Source organism: Rattus norvegicus, chromosome 7 (genome assembly GCF_036323735.1).
Source record: "Rattus norvegicus strain BN/NHsdMcwi chromosome 7, GRCr8, whole genome shotgun sequence".
Taxonomy (NCBI): domain Eukaryota; kingdom Metazoa; phylum Chordata; class Mammalia; order Rodentia; family Muridae; genus Rattus; species Rattus norvegicus.
The window spans coordinates 17,814,406-17,831,081 of NC_086025.1; the positions used below are offsets into that span (position 1 = coordinate 17,814,406).

At 37.2% G+C, this 16,676-nt stretch overlaps 1 non-coding gene across 1 annotated transcript; it reads right to left on the minus strand.

Moving 5' to 3' along the window:
- Positions 1-2,692: 2,692 nt before the first annotated feature.
- Trnas-aga53 (transfer RNA serine (anticodon AGA) 53) lies at positions 2,693-2,765 on the minus strand. Its single transcript has one exon. It is a non-coding gene; the product is annotated as a tRNA-Ser (tRNA).
- Between the last annotated feature and the right edge of the window lie 13,911 nt (positions 2,766-16,676).

Below are 16,676 nucleotides of genomic sequence, written 5' to 3' on the forward strand. Positions count from 1 at the left end.
GGCTTGATGCCCCAACAAAGGGGAATGCTAGGTTGGTGAGGCAAAAGTAGGGGAGTGAAGAGTGGGGAAGTAGGGAACACCCTCATAAAAAGAGGTATGTGGTGGTGTAGGAGGATTCCAGAGAGGAAACTGGGAAAGGGGATAATATTTGAAATGTAAATAAATAAAATATCAAATAAAAATTTTAAAAAGAATGGAATTACTGGAATTTCCATGTGAAAAAGTTATGCAGAAAATTGAGCCATTCTTTGAACTTAATATTTAAGTGATCTACATGTTAGATCACTTCCATGAGAGCAAAAATAAGCAGTTTTTGGAATCCTGATGCTTCTTTATTATTTGCAGACTTTTAATAACATAGGAATCATGCTGAAGCAAGTATTGATGACAGAAACTGAGAGAAAAATATTTTGGTTCAGCAAACTGCTTGTCTTCCTGGGTAGATGTGTCAGACTAGAACTTTACTGACATTATAGAAAAAAAGAAAAGAATAGAGAGCCTTTGCTTATTAAGCGGGTTGGGGATTTAGCTCAGTGGTAGCAAGTGCAAGGCCCTGGTTTTGGTCCTCAGCTCTGAAAAAAAAGCTTATTAAGCAAGGTCCTGCACAGTATTTTTAAGAATTGAATAAAGAGGATCGTGATCTTAGGTGAAATATAGAAGAAATATAGTGGAAGGAAAGCAAAACTTAAATCAAGGTCAGAGAGATCAAACTTTTGTAGAAAGCCAAGATTGATAAACCAAAATTTGAATCAATATATCAAATAAACATATCAAAATCAATCAACATATCAAAAGATAATGTTTTTATTCTTTCATTTTTTTCTTTTTGGTTGTTAGTATATATTTTATTGGATTTTTTATTTACATTTCAAATGTTATCCCGTTTCCTGCATCCAACCACCAATACCTTCCTGCCTTCCCTAAACTTGACTTTTGATCTATTAATTTTGTGCCAGACTGAAACAGATCAAATTTAATGAGTCATACTGTCTAGCATTTCTGTAACTGCAAAGCTTTAAGATATAAATCTTAATGGAGAAGATATTGAGTTAAAGGAAAATTGATGTTATCATAATGCTAATGTGTAGTTTTCATAGAATTGCTGTTTGAACATTTTGTGCCTTTTTCTTATGAATTCAAGGTTTATTTTAGATTGACAAAAGGTTTTGAAAGTCATAAAATCAATGAATAAAGTTTCTAATTAAATAATGTTGTGCATAAATAACGTCTATGTGAGACAGAGGTTGTCAGGTTAGGACAAGCCATACCTAGAATTCCATAGTGATCTGATAGGCTGCATGGGATTATTTCAATCGTCTTTTATCTGTTGAAGCCTGTTTTCTGATCAATTATATGGTCAATTTTAGAGAAGGTACCATGATGTGCTGAAAAAAAGAAATATTCTTTTGTTTTGGGATGAAATGTTCTGTAAATACCTGTGAAATCCATTTGGTTCATAACTTCTGTTATTTTCTCCATGTCTCTGTTTAGTTTCTGTTTCCATGATGTGTCCGTTGATGAGGGTGCAGTGTTGAAATCTCCCACTGTTATTGGGTGAGGTACAATGTGTGTTTTCAGGTTTAGTAATGTTGCATTTATGAATGTAGGTGCCCATGCATTTGGGGCATAGATATTCAGAATTGAGAGTTCATCTTGGTGGATTTTTTCTTTGATGAATATGAACTATCCTTCATTATCTTCTTTGATAACTTTTGGTTGAAAGTTAATTTTATTTGATATAAGCTTGTTTCTTTAGACCATTTGCTTAGAAAATTGTTTTCCAGTCTTTTACTCTGAGGTAGCGTCTTTTTTTTTTTCATTGAGGTGTGTTTCCTGTATGCAGCAAAATTCTGGGTCCTCTTTACCCTAGTCTTTTAGTCTCTGTCTTTTTATTGGGAAATTGGGTCCCTTGATATTAAGAGATATTAAGGAATGGTATTTGGTGTTTCCTGGTATTTTTGTTGTTAGAGGAGAAATTATATTTGTGTAAGTCTCTTCTTTTGGGCTTGTTGCAAGAAGAACACTTTCATTTTCTAGGGTGTAGTTTCCCTCTTTGTGTTGTAGTATTCCACCTACTATCATTTTTAGGACTGAATTTGTTGAAAGATATTGTGTAAATTTGATTTTGTCATGCAATATCTTGTTTTCTCCATCTATGTTAATTGAGAGATTTCCTGGATATAGTAGCCTGGGCTGACATTTGTGTTCTCTTAGGGTCTGTATGGTATCTGCTCATGATCTTCTGGCTTTCACAGTCTCTGGTAAAAAGTCTCATGTAATTCTGATATGTATGCCTTTATATGTTACTTGACCTTTTTCCCTTACTGCCTTTAATATTCTTTCTTTGTTTTGTGTGTTTGCTGTTTTTGTCTACTATGTGACAGAAGGAATTTCTTTTCTAGTCCAATCTGTTTAGAGTTCTTTAGGTTTCTGTAAATCTATGAGCATCTCTTTCTGTAGGTTAGGGGAGATTTTTTCTATAATTTTGTTGAAGATATTTACAGGCCCTTTAATTTGGAAGGCTTCACTTTCTTCTATAACTATTATCCTTAGTTTGACCTTCTTATTGTGTCTTCTAACTCTTGTATTCTGTTGGTGTGCTTATATCTATGACTCCCGATTTCTTTCCTAGGTTTTCTACCTCCAGTGCTGTCTCCTTTTCTGATTTTTTTCTTTTTTCTTTTTTCTTTTTTTTGGAGCTGGGGACCGAACCCAGCGCCTTGTGCTTTCTAGGCAAACGCTCTACCACTGAGCTAAATCCCCAACCCCCTTTTCTGATTTTTTTTTATTGTTTCTATTTCCCTTTCTATATCATGGATGGTTTTGTTCACTTCCTTCACCTGTTTGGTTGTATTTTCCTGTAATTCTTCGAAGCATTTTTGTGTTTCCTCTTTAAGAGCTTCTACTTGTTTACCTGTGTTGTCCTTTATTCCTTTAAATGAGTTTTTTTATGTCCTTCTTAAAGTCATCTATCTTCATCATCAGATGTGGTTTTAAATCCAACTTGATTTTCCAGTGTGTTGAGATATCCAGTATTTGCTTTGGTGGAATAACTGGGTTCTGATGATGTGAAGTAGTCTTGCTTTCTGTTGCTTAGGTTCCTGCACTTGCCTTTCACCATCAGGTTTTATCTGGTGTTAACTTGTGTTGCTGTCTCTGACAGTGGCTTGACCCTGCTGTAGACCTGTGTGTCAGAAATCCTGTAGACCTGTTTTCTTACAGCAAGATTTGGGTACAGAGAGCTGTGGGATCCATTCAGCTCCAGGAGCTTGCAGAAACCTGAAAGGTCCTGTCCTAGACTTTCCTTGGTTTGTGTGTCATGAAGCCGGCAGGGAGGTCACTCAGGACAGAAGAATTGGTCTTACCTCTGCTCTCAGTTTTTCAATGCTCTTCTACTGTATTTCTTTAAGTGAGTTCTTTATGTCTTCAAGTCCTCCATCATCATGAGATGTGATTTTAAATCTATATCTTGCTTTTCCTGTATATTGACGTATCTAGGACCTCCTGTGGTATGTGAACTGGATTCTGGTGATGCAAAGGAGTCTTGGTTTTGTCACTTAGGTTCTTGCACTTGCCTCTCACCATCTTGTTCCTTGATGTTACTTGATTTTGTTGCTGAATGGAGCTTGTACCTCCTGTGTCCTGTAAGCCTGTAATCCTGTGATCTGAGGAGTGATAGCATTCCTGGAAGACCAGCTCTCTCTGGGTCGGTTTTGAGTCCTGAGAGCTGAGGGGCAACCTTAGCTCTGGGCACAGATAGAGAACAGAAGGTTCCTGTCCCAGGCTGCTTTGTGGTTTCTGTGCCCTGTGTGCTTCTGACCACTACCTCCTTAGACACTTAATGGGGAGAAAGTGGATTCTGCCATGTGGGTTAAGGAGTGAGAGCACTCCTGGAAGACCACCTCTCTCCTTACAGGTTTAGGGTCTTAAGGATTATGGGACAGTCTTAGCTCTGAGTGCAGATAGAGACCAGAAGGCACTTTTATATTTTTAAATGTCATTTACCATATTATAATAAGATTATGCCAAACAATGTAATAGCTGCAACTTAAAATAGACTGATTCCCTTATTTTTAGGAATTTACCCACTTATTTAATTAGTGTCTCTACATGTGCAGTCCTACCAGAAATTGATGGGTGTTTCTTTTACTCCACTTCCTTACAAGCATAATTTGTCACTGTTTTTATTGATCCTGGACATTTTGACAAGTACCAGATGCAATTTCAAAGTACATTGGATTTATTGTATTTGGAAACCCCAATTGGACAGGAGAGCATCAAAATGTGAACTAAATTAAATATAATAAATTGTGCATTTTAGCCTGAGACATGCTTGAGATTCTCTGTATAGAGAGATATGTAGGTGGTATGAAGACTGATGATCCAATATAGGTTAAAGAAATGACACTATGTATAATGCTTAAGGATGACTGTGATAGCAGCACATGAAAATATAGCTGCAGTTGTAGAGAAATGACTAGACATGAATTTTTTACTGAAATCAAGAAAAATACTTTTGTAAACAGAAAATACTATCTTAAAATATTTTTATGGCAGTCATGAAAGGATGTGTATCTTGAAGCACAGGTGAGGTGAGGAAAATTTTATCAAGACAGCTTTCATTTCCTTTTATTTTTTAATTACTGTTTATTGGTGGTTGGTTGTGTGTATGTCTGTGTGAGGGAGACTTATCTTCTGGAATTGGAGTTTTATATATTTGTGAGCTTCCATGCAGGAACTGGGAATTAACACTGAGTCCTCTGATAAATAAGACATGATTTGTAAACACTAAGTCATCTCTCCACCACAGATATCTTTCCTTTTCTATAAAAACAAATCTGCTGCAGTAAATTCTGAGATAATGTACTTACTTATCCTATGTTCGGCCTTGATTAGCCATTTTGGTGAGAAAGTGTGAATACTTCAATGGTTTACTTAACCACTATAAATTTCCTATATGTCATATTTAGTGTATTTTAGAAAATAGGGGTTTAATAGTACAGGTGGACATAGGAATTTATAGAAAAGTGACAAGTGATGGAGACCTGCAACCCAAACTTAAGATTATTTTAGTAGTAGGTGACTTTCTGGTTAGATTCTATTAGCAAATTAAACTTTAGGTTAAAGAAAACCTAAAATGAATAAGAGAATTCAATAATTTGGGTATTAACACTTCTTTAAATATTTTTATCTATTAATTAAAGATATATGTGCCATCTCTATCCTTACTCAGGTGGACTCAAGTTATATAAGAAAAAGAGATGAGTAAGCTAGTAGAAGCAAGCCAACAAACTGCTTGTATTGTGGTTCTTAAGTCTGTTCTCACTTGCATTTCTGCTCTGATTTTTTTACAATGATGGACTCTGGTTAGAAAAAATAAGATAAATTCTTTCCTAATAAAGTTTTATTCAAGCCATTTTATGCAATAGAAAAGAAAACTAAACTACCTGCCTAAATAAATGACCAACCAAAAGAACACATGAAGGGACTCATGGCTGCAGCTTCATATGTGGCACAGAATTGTCATATCTGGCATTAATTAAAAGGGAGGCACTTGGACCCATGGAGGCTTGATATCCCAGCATAAGGGAATGATAGAATGGTGAGGCAAGAATGGGGTATGGGAGCAGGAGCCCACTCAAAGTGGTAAAGGGGCAGAACAATAGGATGAGGAGTTTATGGAAGAAAAACAAGAAGGGAGAACAACGTTTGAAATGTAAATATATAAAATAAACAATAAAAATGAAAAATTCATAAATCTTAATAAAATACAAATGACTGTTTTCATAAATACCTAAGAGTGTGTGACTGTACCAATTGGTATAATTTTACTTTAGTTATTTGATTTTATTTTATGTATTAATGTTTAGCTTGCATGATGCTATTTGCACCACCTATGAATATAGTATAGCAAAAGTTGGAGAAGTCAGGGCAGGAGAGATGGTGGTTAAGAGCACTGACTGCTCTTCCAGAGGTCCTGAATTCAAATCCCAGCAACTACATGTTGGCTCACAACTATTTGTAATGAGATATAATGCCCTCTTCTGGTGCATCTAATGACAGCTATAGTGTACTTATACATAATAAATAAATAAATCTTTAAAAAATAGAAAAATCACTGGATGTCCTGCAACTGAATGTAGATGGTTCTGAGCAACTGTCTCAGTGCTTATAAACAAATCCACAATCTTCAACAATTGAGCCATGGATCCAGTTCTTTTGGGTAATTGTGTGAAATTGGAGTCTATTTAGAGACCAGAGGATTATTTCTGTTGCCACAATGGTATTTTCAACAAGAGGATACCTGACAATTTAGCTTTATGAAATTCCAGAGTATTTCTTCCACTAACTATATTGAGCATATTTTCTTATAGTGAAACAACCCTGCATCCCTGGGATGAAGCCTATTTTAACATCGTGAACGATTGTTTTGATATGTCCTTACATTCTGTTTGCAAGAATTTTATTTAGTAGTTTTGCATTAATATTCACATGAGAAATTGGTCTAAAGTGCTCTTTCTTTGTTGAATCTTTTTGTAGTTTTGTTATCAGTGTTACTGTGGCTTCATAAAAACAATTAGGTAATGATCCTTGTTTCTTTTTGTGAAATAATTTGAAGAGTATTGGTATTAGTTATAATTTTAATGTCTTATTGAATTGTGCACTAAAACCATCTGGTATGGGGCTTTGGGGGGTGTTTTTAATGACTGCATATATTTCCTTAGGAGTTATGGAACTGTTGAGATCATTTATCTGATCCTGATTTAATATTAGTATCTGATACGTTTCAAGAAATGTGTCCACTTCATTCAGACTTTCCAATTTTTTAGAGGATCTAATAATTTTTTAAATTTCTTTGGTTTCTGTTGTAATGTCTCTCTTTTGATTCAAGATTTTGTTAATTTGGAAACGGTCTTGGTGCCCTCTGTTTAGTCCACCTAAAGGATTATCTATCCTGCTGATTTTCCCAAAGAACCAGCTCCTCATTTTCTTGATTCTTTTTATAGTTCTCTTTGTTTTTACTTAGTTGATTTCAGCCTTGAGTTTGATTATTTCCTGCTGTCTACTTTTGTTGGGTTATTTGCTTCTTTTTGGTCTAGACTTTTCAGGTGCGCTGTTAAGCTAATAGTATATTTTCTCTATTATAAATGATACTTGTAAGGAAATATATGAGGATTGCCTTCCTGACTTTTTGTTTCCCCACATAAAATTACAATCTTCCACTTTTCTATTTACTTTTACATATTTTTATTTATATTTCCTTTTTTTTCTTCTTTTTTCTTTCTTTTTTTTATTAACTTGAGTATTTCTTATATACATTTCAAGTGTTATTCCCTTTCCCGGTTTCCGGGCAAACATCCCCCTCCCCCCTCCCCTTCCTTATGGGTGTTCCCCTCCCAACCCTCCCCCCATTGCCGCCCTCCCCCCATAGTCTAGTTCACTGGGGGTTCAGTCATAGCAGGACCCAGGGCTTCCCCTTCCACTGGTGCTCTTACTAGGATATTCATTGCTACCTATGGGGTCAGAGTCCAGGGTCAGTCCATGTATAGTCTTTAAGTAGTGGCTTAGTCCCTGGAAGCTCTGGTTGCTTGGCATTGTTGTACATATGGGGTCTCGAGCCCCTTCAAGCTCTTCCAGTTCTTTCTCTGATTCTTTCAACGGGGGTCCTATTCTCAGTTCAGTGGTTTGCTGCTGGCATTCGCCTCTGTATTTGCTGTATTCTGGCTGTGTCTCTCAGGAGCAATCGACATCCGGCTCCTGTCGGTCTGCACTTCTTTGCTTCATCCATCTTGTCTAATTGGGTGGCTCTATATGTATGGGCCACATGTGGGGCAGGCTCTGAATGGGTGTTCCTTCAGTCTCTGTTTTAATCTTTGCCTCTCCCTTCCCTGCCAAGGGTATTCTTTTTCCTCATTTAAAGAAGGAGTGAAGCATTCATCTTTTGATCATCCGTCTTGAGTTTCGTTTGTTCTAGGGATGTAGGGTAATTCAAGCATTTGGGCTAATAGCCACTTATCAATGAGTGCATACCATGTATGTCTTTCTGTGATTGGGTTAGCTCACTCAGTATGATATTTTCCAGTTCCAACCATTTGCCTACGAATTTCATAAACTCGTTGTTTTTGATAGCTGAGTAATATTCCATTGTGTAGATGTACCACATTTTCTGTATCCATTCCTCTGTTGAAGGGCATCTGGGTTCTTTCCAGTTTCTGGCTATTATAAATAAGGCTGCGATGAACATAGTGGAGCACGTGTCTCTTTTATATGTTGAGGCATCTTTTGCGTATATGCCCAAGAGGGGTATAGCTGGATCCTCAGGCAGTTCAATGTCCAATTTTCTGAGGAACCTCCAGACTGATTTCCAGAATGGTTTTACCAGTCTGCAATCCCACCAACAATGGAGGAGTGTTCCTCTTTCTCCACATCCTCACCAGCATCTGCTATCACCTGAGTTTTTGATCTTAGCCATTCTCACTGGTGTGAGGTGAAATCTCAGGGTTGTTTTGATTTGCATTTCCCTTATGACTAAAGATGTTGAACATTTCTTTAGGTGTTTCTCAGCCATTCGGCATTCCTCAGCTGTGAATTCTTTGTTTAGCTCTGAACCCCATTTTTAATAGGTTATTTGTTTCCCTGCGGTCTAACTTGTTGAGTTCTTTGTATATTTTGGATATAAGGCCTCTATCTGTTGTAGGATTGGTAAAGATCTTTTCCCAATCTGTTGGTTGCCGTTTTGTCCTAACCACAGTGTCCTTTGCCTTACAAAAGCTTTGCAGTTTTATGAGATCCCATTTGTCGATTCTTGATCTTAGTGCGTAAGCCATTGGTGTTTTGTTCAGGAAATTTTTTCCAGTGCCCATGTGTTCCAGATGCTTCCCTAGTTTTTCTTCTATTAGTTTGAGTGTGTCTGGTTTGATGTGGAGGTCCTTGATCCACTTGGACTTAAGCTTTGTACAGGGTGATAAGCATGGATCGATCTGCATTCTTCTACATGTTGACCTCCAGTTGAACCAGCACCATTTGCTGAAAATGCTATCTTTTTTCCATTGGATAGTTTTGGCTCCTTTGTCAAAAAATCAAGTGACCATAGGTGTGTGGGTTCATTTCTGTCTGTACCCCATTTTAATAGGGTTATTTGGCTCTCTGGAATCTAATTTCTTGAGTTCTTTGTATATTTTGGACTTTAGCCCTCTATCAGACATACAATTGGTAAAGATCTTTTCCCAATCTGTTCATTTTCATTTTGTCCTAATGACAGTGTCTTTTGCCTTACAGAAACTTTGCAGTTTTATGAGGTCCGATTTGTCAATTCTTGATCTTAGAGCATAAGCCATTGGTGTTTTGTTGAGGAAATTTCCCCTAGTGCCCATGTGTTCGAGACTCTTCCCTGCTTTTTCTTCTATTAGTTTGAGTATATCTGGTTTGATGTGGAGGTCCTTGATCCACTTGGACTTAAGCTTTGTACAGTGTTATAAGAATTGATCGAATTGCATTCTTCTGCAAGCTGACTTCCAGATGAACCAGCAACATTTGTTGAAAATGCTCTCTTTCTTCCATTGGATGATTTTTGCTCCTTTGTCAAAGATCAAGTGACTATAGGTGTGTGACTTCATTTCTGGATCTTCAATTTTGTTCCACTGATCAATCTGCTTGTTTCTTTACCAATACTTTACTATTTTTATGACTATTGCTCTGTAATACTGCTTAAAATTAAGGATGGTGATTCCCCCAGAAGTTCTTTTATTGTTGAGTGTAGGTTTTGCTGTCCTGGGTTTTTTATTCCACATGAATTTGCAAGTTGCTCTTTCTATCTCTATAAAGATTAAGTAGGAATTTTGATGGGCATTTCATTGAATCTGTAGATTGCCTTTAGCAACATGACCATCTTTCCTATATTAATCCTGCCAATCCATGAGCATGGGGGATTTTTCCATCTTCTGAGATCTTCCTCAATTTCTCTCTTCAGAGATGAAGTTCTTGTCATACAGATATTTGACTTGCTTGGCTAAAGTCACACAAAGATATTTTACATTATTTGGGAATACTGTGAAAGATGTCATTTCCCTAATTTCTTTCTCAGCATGTTTATCCTTTGAGTAGAGGAAGCCTGCTGATTTGTTTGAGTTAATTTTATACCCTGACACTTTGCTGAAGCTGTTTATCAGGTTAAGTAGTTTGCTTCTTTTAAATTTTGTGATTTTTCTAGTGTTTGTTGCAAACACATAAGAGTTTGTCTTATATTCACCAGATTATCTCTATTCTTCTCAGGTACTCCTGTTCTTTCTTTATTTTCCAAATATTTTGTAAGTAAATATTATTAGGTAGCAGCATAATAGGGTATTTTAGTTTTTGGGTTTTGGGTTTTTCAGAGGTTGTGTTTGTTTGTGTTCTGGGAGAAGGAAATCAGTGTATAAGGTATATACTATAGCCAGGAGAGAGTCATTTAGTGCTACTCCCAAGGTTTATTTTCATGTTTAATAATGTTAGCAAGGGAAAAGACTGAGTCAGAGTCATGAAAAGCTTTCAAGAACACTTAGCTTGGCTACAGGGGATTTAGTACATCCATTATGGTAGGGCTAACAGATAATCCCCACTCACCATCTTTCATCACTGAGCTCTGTATTGGAAAGCTGAAAATGAATGTTAAGTTTAGTGAGCATGATCCTACTATGCCTTGAGGATTCAATTAAATATTTCCAACATTTGCAACCTTTGTTTGTGGAGGGGTCATGGAGGCAGTCAGCTGTGCTGAGTTAAGAAAACCAAAGGAACTGGTTTGACTGGCAAACTTTAAGTGGGCAGTACTGGGATTATATTTGTCCTTTGCATTCTATGTCTCCCTAGCAAAGAATTTCCAATGGTGAATATTGGAAATGTTAGGAAAATCATGAGCATTAGCAGAGTAAGAACGGAGGATACAAGACAGCCATAATAATAGAAGAAGGGGAAGTTTGTGGAGGGGATATAACAGGACAAAGCTGTCCTTCCAGATATTTTTGTTTCATTAGGGTAATCTCCTTTTAATCTTCGGTTTTGAATTGTCTTCTCTAAAGAGGGCCATATTCAGGATTGGTGGGGTGGTATTGGACATTCTTTTACGGGACCAAAATAGGCTTATGCTGTTCTTGAGAACAGGCAGGAGCAAAATACCTTCCAGTTGTAAGGAAGGAGTGTGGCTCCTACCAAATACCATTCTAAGGATGAAGCCATCACACTATAATGGTGGACATTATTCAGAGACAGTGTGCCAGTGGATGGAGATATGAGCATGTGGAGCTTTTATAGATGTTAAAATATATTTCAGGCAGTTAGAGCCACCATTAATTGTATATTCAGGGGATATGCGTTTGACTTTTTGTTTTATTAGTTGGGCTTCAGTGTGTTCTTTCTATTATTCCCTACCCTTGGGTTTTGTGAGGAATTCTATGTTATGGGAGTTCTCAATATTACATTGCAAGAAGAACATTATGAATAGAAAGCTGGAAAACACAGGGCCATTGTCAATTACATAATTCAATGTCCATGAGGGAATAGGAGAAGAGTGTATGTTTAATTAATCTTTAAAATTTTCTATAGTTTTGGCTCTATCTCATATAAAATATAAGTATGTGTTTGTATATATATATATATATATATATACATATATACATATATACGCATATACGCATATATACATACATACATATGTGTGTGTGTGTGTGTGTGTGTGTGTTTGTCTAAAGAATTGGGGAATATGTGTGACAACAATTTCCCATAGGTCATTGGATTTGAGATGACAGAGAGTAGTGTCCATAGTATATAAAGCCAGGTTGTTAATAAGGGATGCACAAGAGGAGAATGCTTTTATTATTCTCTGAACCTGAATAAGGGGAATGCATTGAAAGACCGCGTGATACCCCATTATATGTGTATGTATGAGTGAATGGGATTAATGTGCTAGGTTGATGGAGGCTTAAAATATTCCTTTAGAGTTGTTCTGATCAGCAATGGCATTTTGTCCAGATATCAGACTTAGCAGGGTTCTGTAAGACCTGACATTATGAATTAAGAGTGGTCTGTCCCTTTCATTTAAAGGGTAGAGAGATACTTGTTGAGCAGAAAGTATATTTGACAAAGGACAATGATGACCAAGGGAGCCAATTAGCATCATATACACTGTCCGAAAATAGATTAAAACTTGCACTGACTTCTTTTATATCTAAATGGATAGCACATAATTCTTTATCTTGTGAGTGATAGGATACTTCTTTGAATTGGATAATGGGGGTACCTCCAAAAGGGATTAGTATACAGTTGCTTTGTCTGCCCTCTTCCTTAATTAGTAAATGCTGAGGGGATTTCAGTGATAGGCCTTTTTAGTTAAGAGCTGGTGAAGTGGGATGTTGGCAGCCATTTCAACAGACAAGGAAAAAGCCAATATTCCATTTCTCATCAGGGTATATTGGTCATTAATTTGTTCTGGATGTAAGGTTATAGTAAAGCAGGGGTGATATTTGAGTGACCATTGGATATCATACAGTGAAGAAACATGAGAAGAATTCTATATTCTCTCCCTATATTTTGTACCACTGTATACCTGCTATGTTAATCATACTAGCTAGTACGAACATATCACTTAGATTGCTGGTTGCACTGACAGGATGTAGAGCAATTCCAGCATTCCCTGGAGCTTATATCCAGCCTCTACATGTGTAGGGAGGGAAATTAAAAATACAGATATATGGGAATTGTTACATCATATATACAAAGAGCCATATTGTTAGGTCCATAATGTCTGAATTGGATAGCTTAAGAGAAGAGTGTTAATTGATGGGGGGACATGTTATTTGCTTTAAACAGATCAAAGTGGGTTCTTGAAAGTAGGGGAAGTAAGGGTCTAAGCAAATTAAAGTTATATAAAAAGGTCTGCATGTAGGAAAGCACTTCATTTTGTGGGAAGGAAAGGGTTGTTTAAATAGGGCTTATAGAATTGTGGGATATTCCAAACACCACATCCTGATTGTCCTCCAGGAGTTGTGCTATAATCAGCAACACAAGTGAGAGATACCACTGTCCATAATGCATGTCTCATCTTTGACCACCAGGGAGCAATGCAGACTTGGAATCTATCTACACTGCTGGAACCCGGTCTTCATTTAGGTCTGCAACTGTCCCCAGGGCAGATTAGACTCACAAGACCCTCTCTCACATACATCAGCCTGCTTGTCCCCTCAGTAGGTCTGCTATAACCAGGGATACAGGTATGACCCTTTCTTCAATACCTGTCCAATCTGGGAGTGTGTAAGGCCAGAAGAATTGGGCCCTCTTCACAATGCAAGAACTATATCTTCCTTTAGGTCTGCAGCTCATCATGGAGCAGATTGGACAGGCCTGATGCTTTCCCATATCCCTCAGCCTATCTACCTTTCAGAAGGTCCACTGTAACCAGGGACAGAGAATGCCTACTTTAACCAGGGACATAGGTGGCCTCTCCTAAGTCCCAAGACAGCACTGCTTCCTCCAAGGAGGCCTGCTCTAAACTAAGTCACAGAGCCCAACCTGCTTCCAAGAAGAGACAGGCTCCAGTCAGAGACATTCAGGCCACTTAACATCAGAGATAACCAGATGGAAAAAGCAAGCACAAGAACATAAGCAACAAAAGCCAATGTAATTTGGCACCATCACAAACCAGTTCCCCCACCATAGCAAGACCTGGGTACTCTAATACACCTGAAAAGCAAAATTCTGATCTAACAATCCATCACTTAAAGATGATGGAAGGCTTCAAGTATATAAATAAATCCCCTAAAGAAGTACAGGAAAACATTGTCAAATAGGTAGACACTCTTAAAGAGGAATCAAATAAATCCCTTAAAAGTACAGGAAATCACAATCAAAAAGTTGAAGGAATTGAAAAAATGGCCCAAGCCCTAAAAAGGGAAATAGAAATAATAGAGAAATAAAAAATGGAGGAAACCCTGGAGATGGAAAATGTGTGAAAGAGAACAGGGACTATAGATGCAAATATCATCAACTGACTACAAGAGATAGAAGAGAGAATCAGAGGCATAGAAGATACCATAAAGACATTGACACAACAGTCCAATAACATACAGTGTTCTCTTGGTCCCAACCCTATAATGCAGCATATATTTGCTCATTCTCTTTTCCTCTATATATAATCAGCCCTGTATTTTTCTGTCCTCTTAGCACTCTTAACCAGGTTTCTCCCTCCTTCTGAATCTGATGATTGAAGCATACTTACTTGAGACTTCTGTCCTATTAATCTTCTCTTGGTCTGTGGGGTATATCATTGGTCTTCTCTACTTCTTAACTAATGACCACTTATTGGTGAATATATTTCCTGCATGTAGGATGATGTCATTATGAAGAAAGTAGGGTCCAAGATAGAGCAAAGCCTATCATTGGATGAGAAAGCAGGGTAGGCAGAGAAAAGTCTAGGAAGGAGAGAGGAGGAGGAGCCAGAAAAATCAAGATGGAAACAATAGAGCAGAATGAACCAGATCCAGGTGGACTGGGTCAATTTTGTATTGTCTAGGTGGGCAGTTTAAATCTTTATTAATTGGTAGTAAATTTGTTGTGTAGATGTATTGTAGATTGGGAATTTAACATGTAAACCTAATTGCTAAATTACAAGTTTCTGAAACTTTTATTTACCTTGCTAAGGAGGACAGTGTGAAAGAAATTGATGAGAGGCAATTGGAGCATGTGGATCTGGTTCTGTTCCCCATGCTGAGTGAGAATGCCCAAGAGCCCACACATCAAGATTGTGTGTGTTTGTGTGTGTGTGTGTGTGTGTGTGTGTGTGTGTGTGTGTGTGTGTGTGTGTGCCAGGCATGGTAACTACCACCTAGGGGACCATGCAGAGAGGACAGTTAAAAGGAAGACAGCCTGGAGAAGGTTGCTTGCAGATCACATGTAGAGTAGCAGCCAGAGTGGCCAGATCTGGCTTGCAGAACCTGATAGAAAACATTCTTTTTTAATCTTACAGCAACAATTGCTGCCAAATGTGTTGGACAAGAATCCACTAGAGAGTTGAGATTATCAGCCTAAGAGTTAGAAAGTTTTATTTTCAAAGTAAGAAGGGAGCAACATCATGTTGAGTCATGTGATGTCTCATATGCAGGAACCTTAAACAAAAGAAACAAAGAAGCAGCTTAGGCTTGCAGGGTGTAGGTCCCTTGCTGTGATAAGACTGGCAACTCAGAGAGTTAGAGATTAGCTGCTTGCTTCTTTAACAAAAGTTGTTTGGAAATGACTTAATTTAGGTTTGGCTTAATTGCTTTAAAGATAGTAGAAGAAATTAATGCTCTATTAAGTATTATGGGATTCTCATATTCTTTGTAATATGGGCTTCATGGAAGTTTTGGTTTAAAATCGCAGTTAGACAAGCTGCCTACTTTTTAATGACAAGTATTAATGAAAGCATGATTGAGTTTGTGCTTGTAGTTAGAAAAAAAGTGTAAAGAGTTTACATGAATCATGTGGATTTTTACCCGTGGTTCACAACTAAGGTAGAGAAAATTAGTCACTGACTTCAAGTAGAGAGTGGTGATATTTTCAAGTTAATAAGGTTATTAAACATAGATGTCTATACACCAGGGAGAGTGAATATAGACATATATTATGGAGGTTACTAATAAATAAAAATCTGATGCTCCAGGTGGAGAGCTTGACAGAGCGATGTATTTTGTGCTGGTGTGATAAGTTGCTTGCTTCTTATTGATATTGGAATTGATAGAAGGTGTTTAATTTGTTTTATGAATTATCCTGCTGAAGGTCATATGACTCAACAATGCCAGTTAGTGAGGGTTTGTGGATATTTTTATATTTACAACAATAGGAAGCTCAGGTTTTCTTAATGTTGGCTCCACAGGAATTTTGGATTAATTTCCTGATATGACATATTAGAAAAGCCTAAACAGGCTCTCACACTATTGCTTAGCCTATTTCTTTTTTAAAAATGGTTTTGATTTCCATAATGGTTGTGATTTTGAATCTTGTTATATTATTCCTCTGGGAGAGAGGAAAGATACAAGCTTTTCTGCTTATAGACAAAAGAACACAATATTTTGGCAGAAAGGTTCTGCCTTTGTGTTTTTTAAAAATGGCAATTAGGCTCTCGACACCTTCCAGAGCTATATGGATCATATTTGATAGATTGAGACCACCTGAAAAACTAGATTCAAGAGAATCAAACAAAAAGGTATCTTGATGATGCTAAAATTTTTGTCTTGAGAATTATATTTTGCAGAATTTACCTGTTTGTATTCCTGATCTCAAGGGCTTTTCAGCTGGCTCCAGTCAAGACAGACACATCAGGCTACAACATTCGTTCCATTTTTCCTTTATTCCACCCCAAGGATATCTCAACACCCATGTACTGCTTGAAGAAGCTATTGAAGAGTCATCACACTGGTTCCCTGGACTTTGGGGGGCTGAAGGATCTAAAGTTGCTTTTACAAGGAATTTAGAAATGGTCATAATTAGGGGCTGGGGATTTAGCTCAGTGGTAGAGCGCTTACCTAGGAAGCACAAGGCCTGGGTTCGGTCCCCAGCTCCAAAAAAAAGAACCAAAAAAAAAAAAAAAAAGAAATGGTCATAATTTAACAGGTAGGATTTAGTTAGGTTAATTTGTACAGCCATAATCTCATTTGGTAACTAAGCTAAAG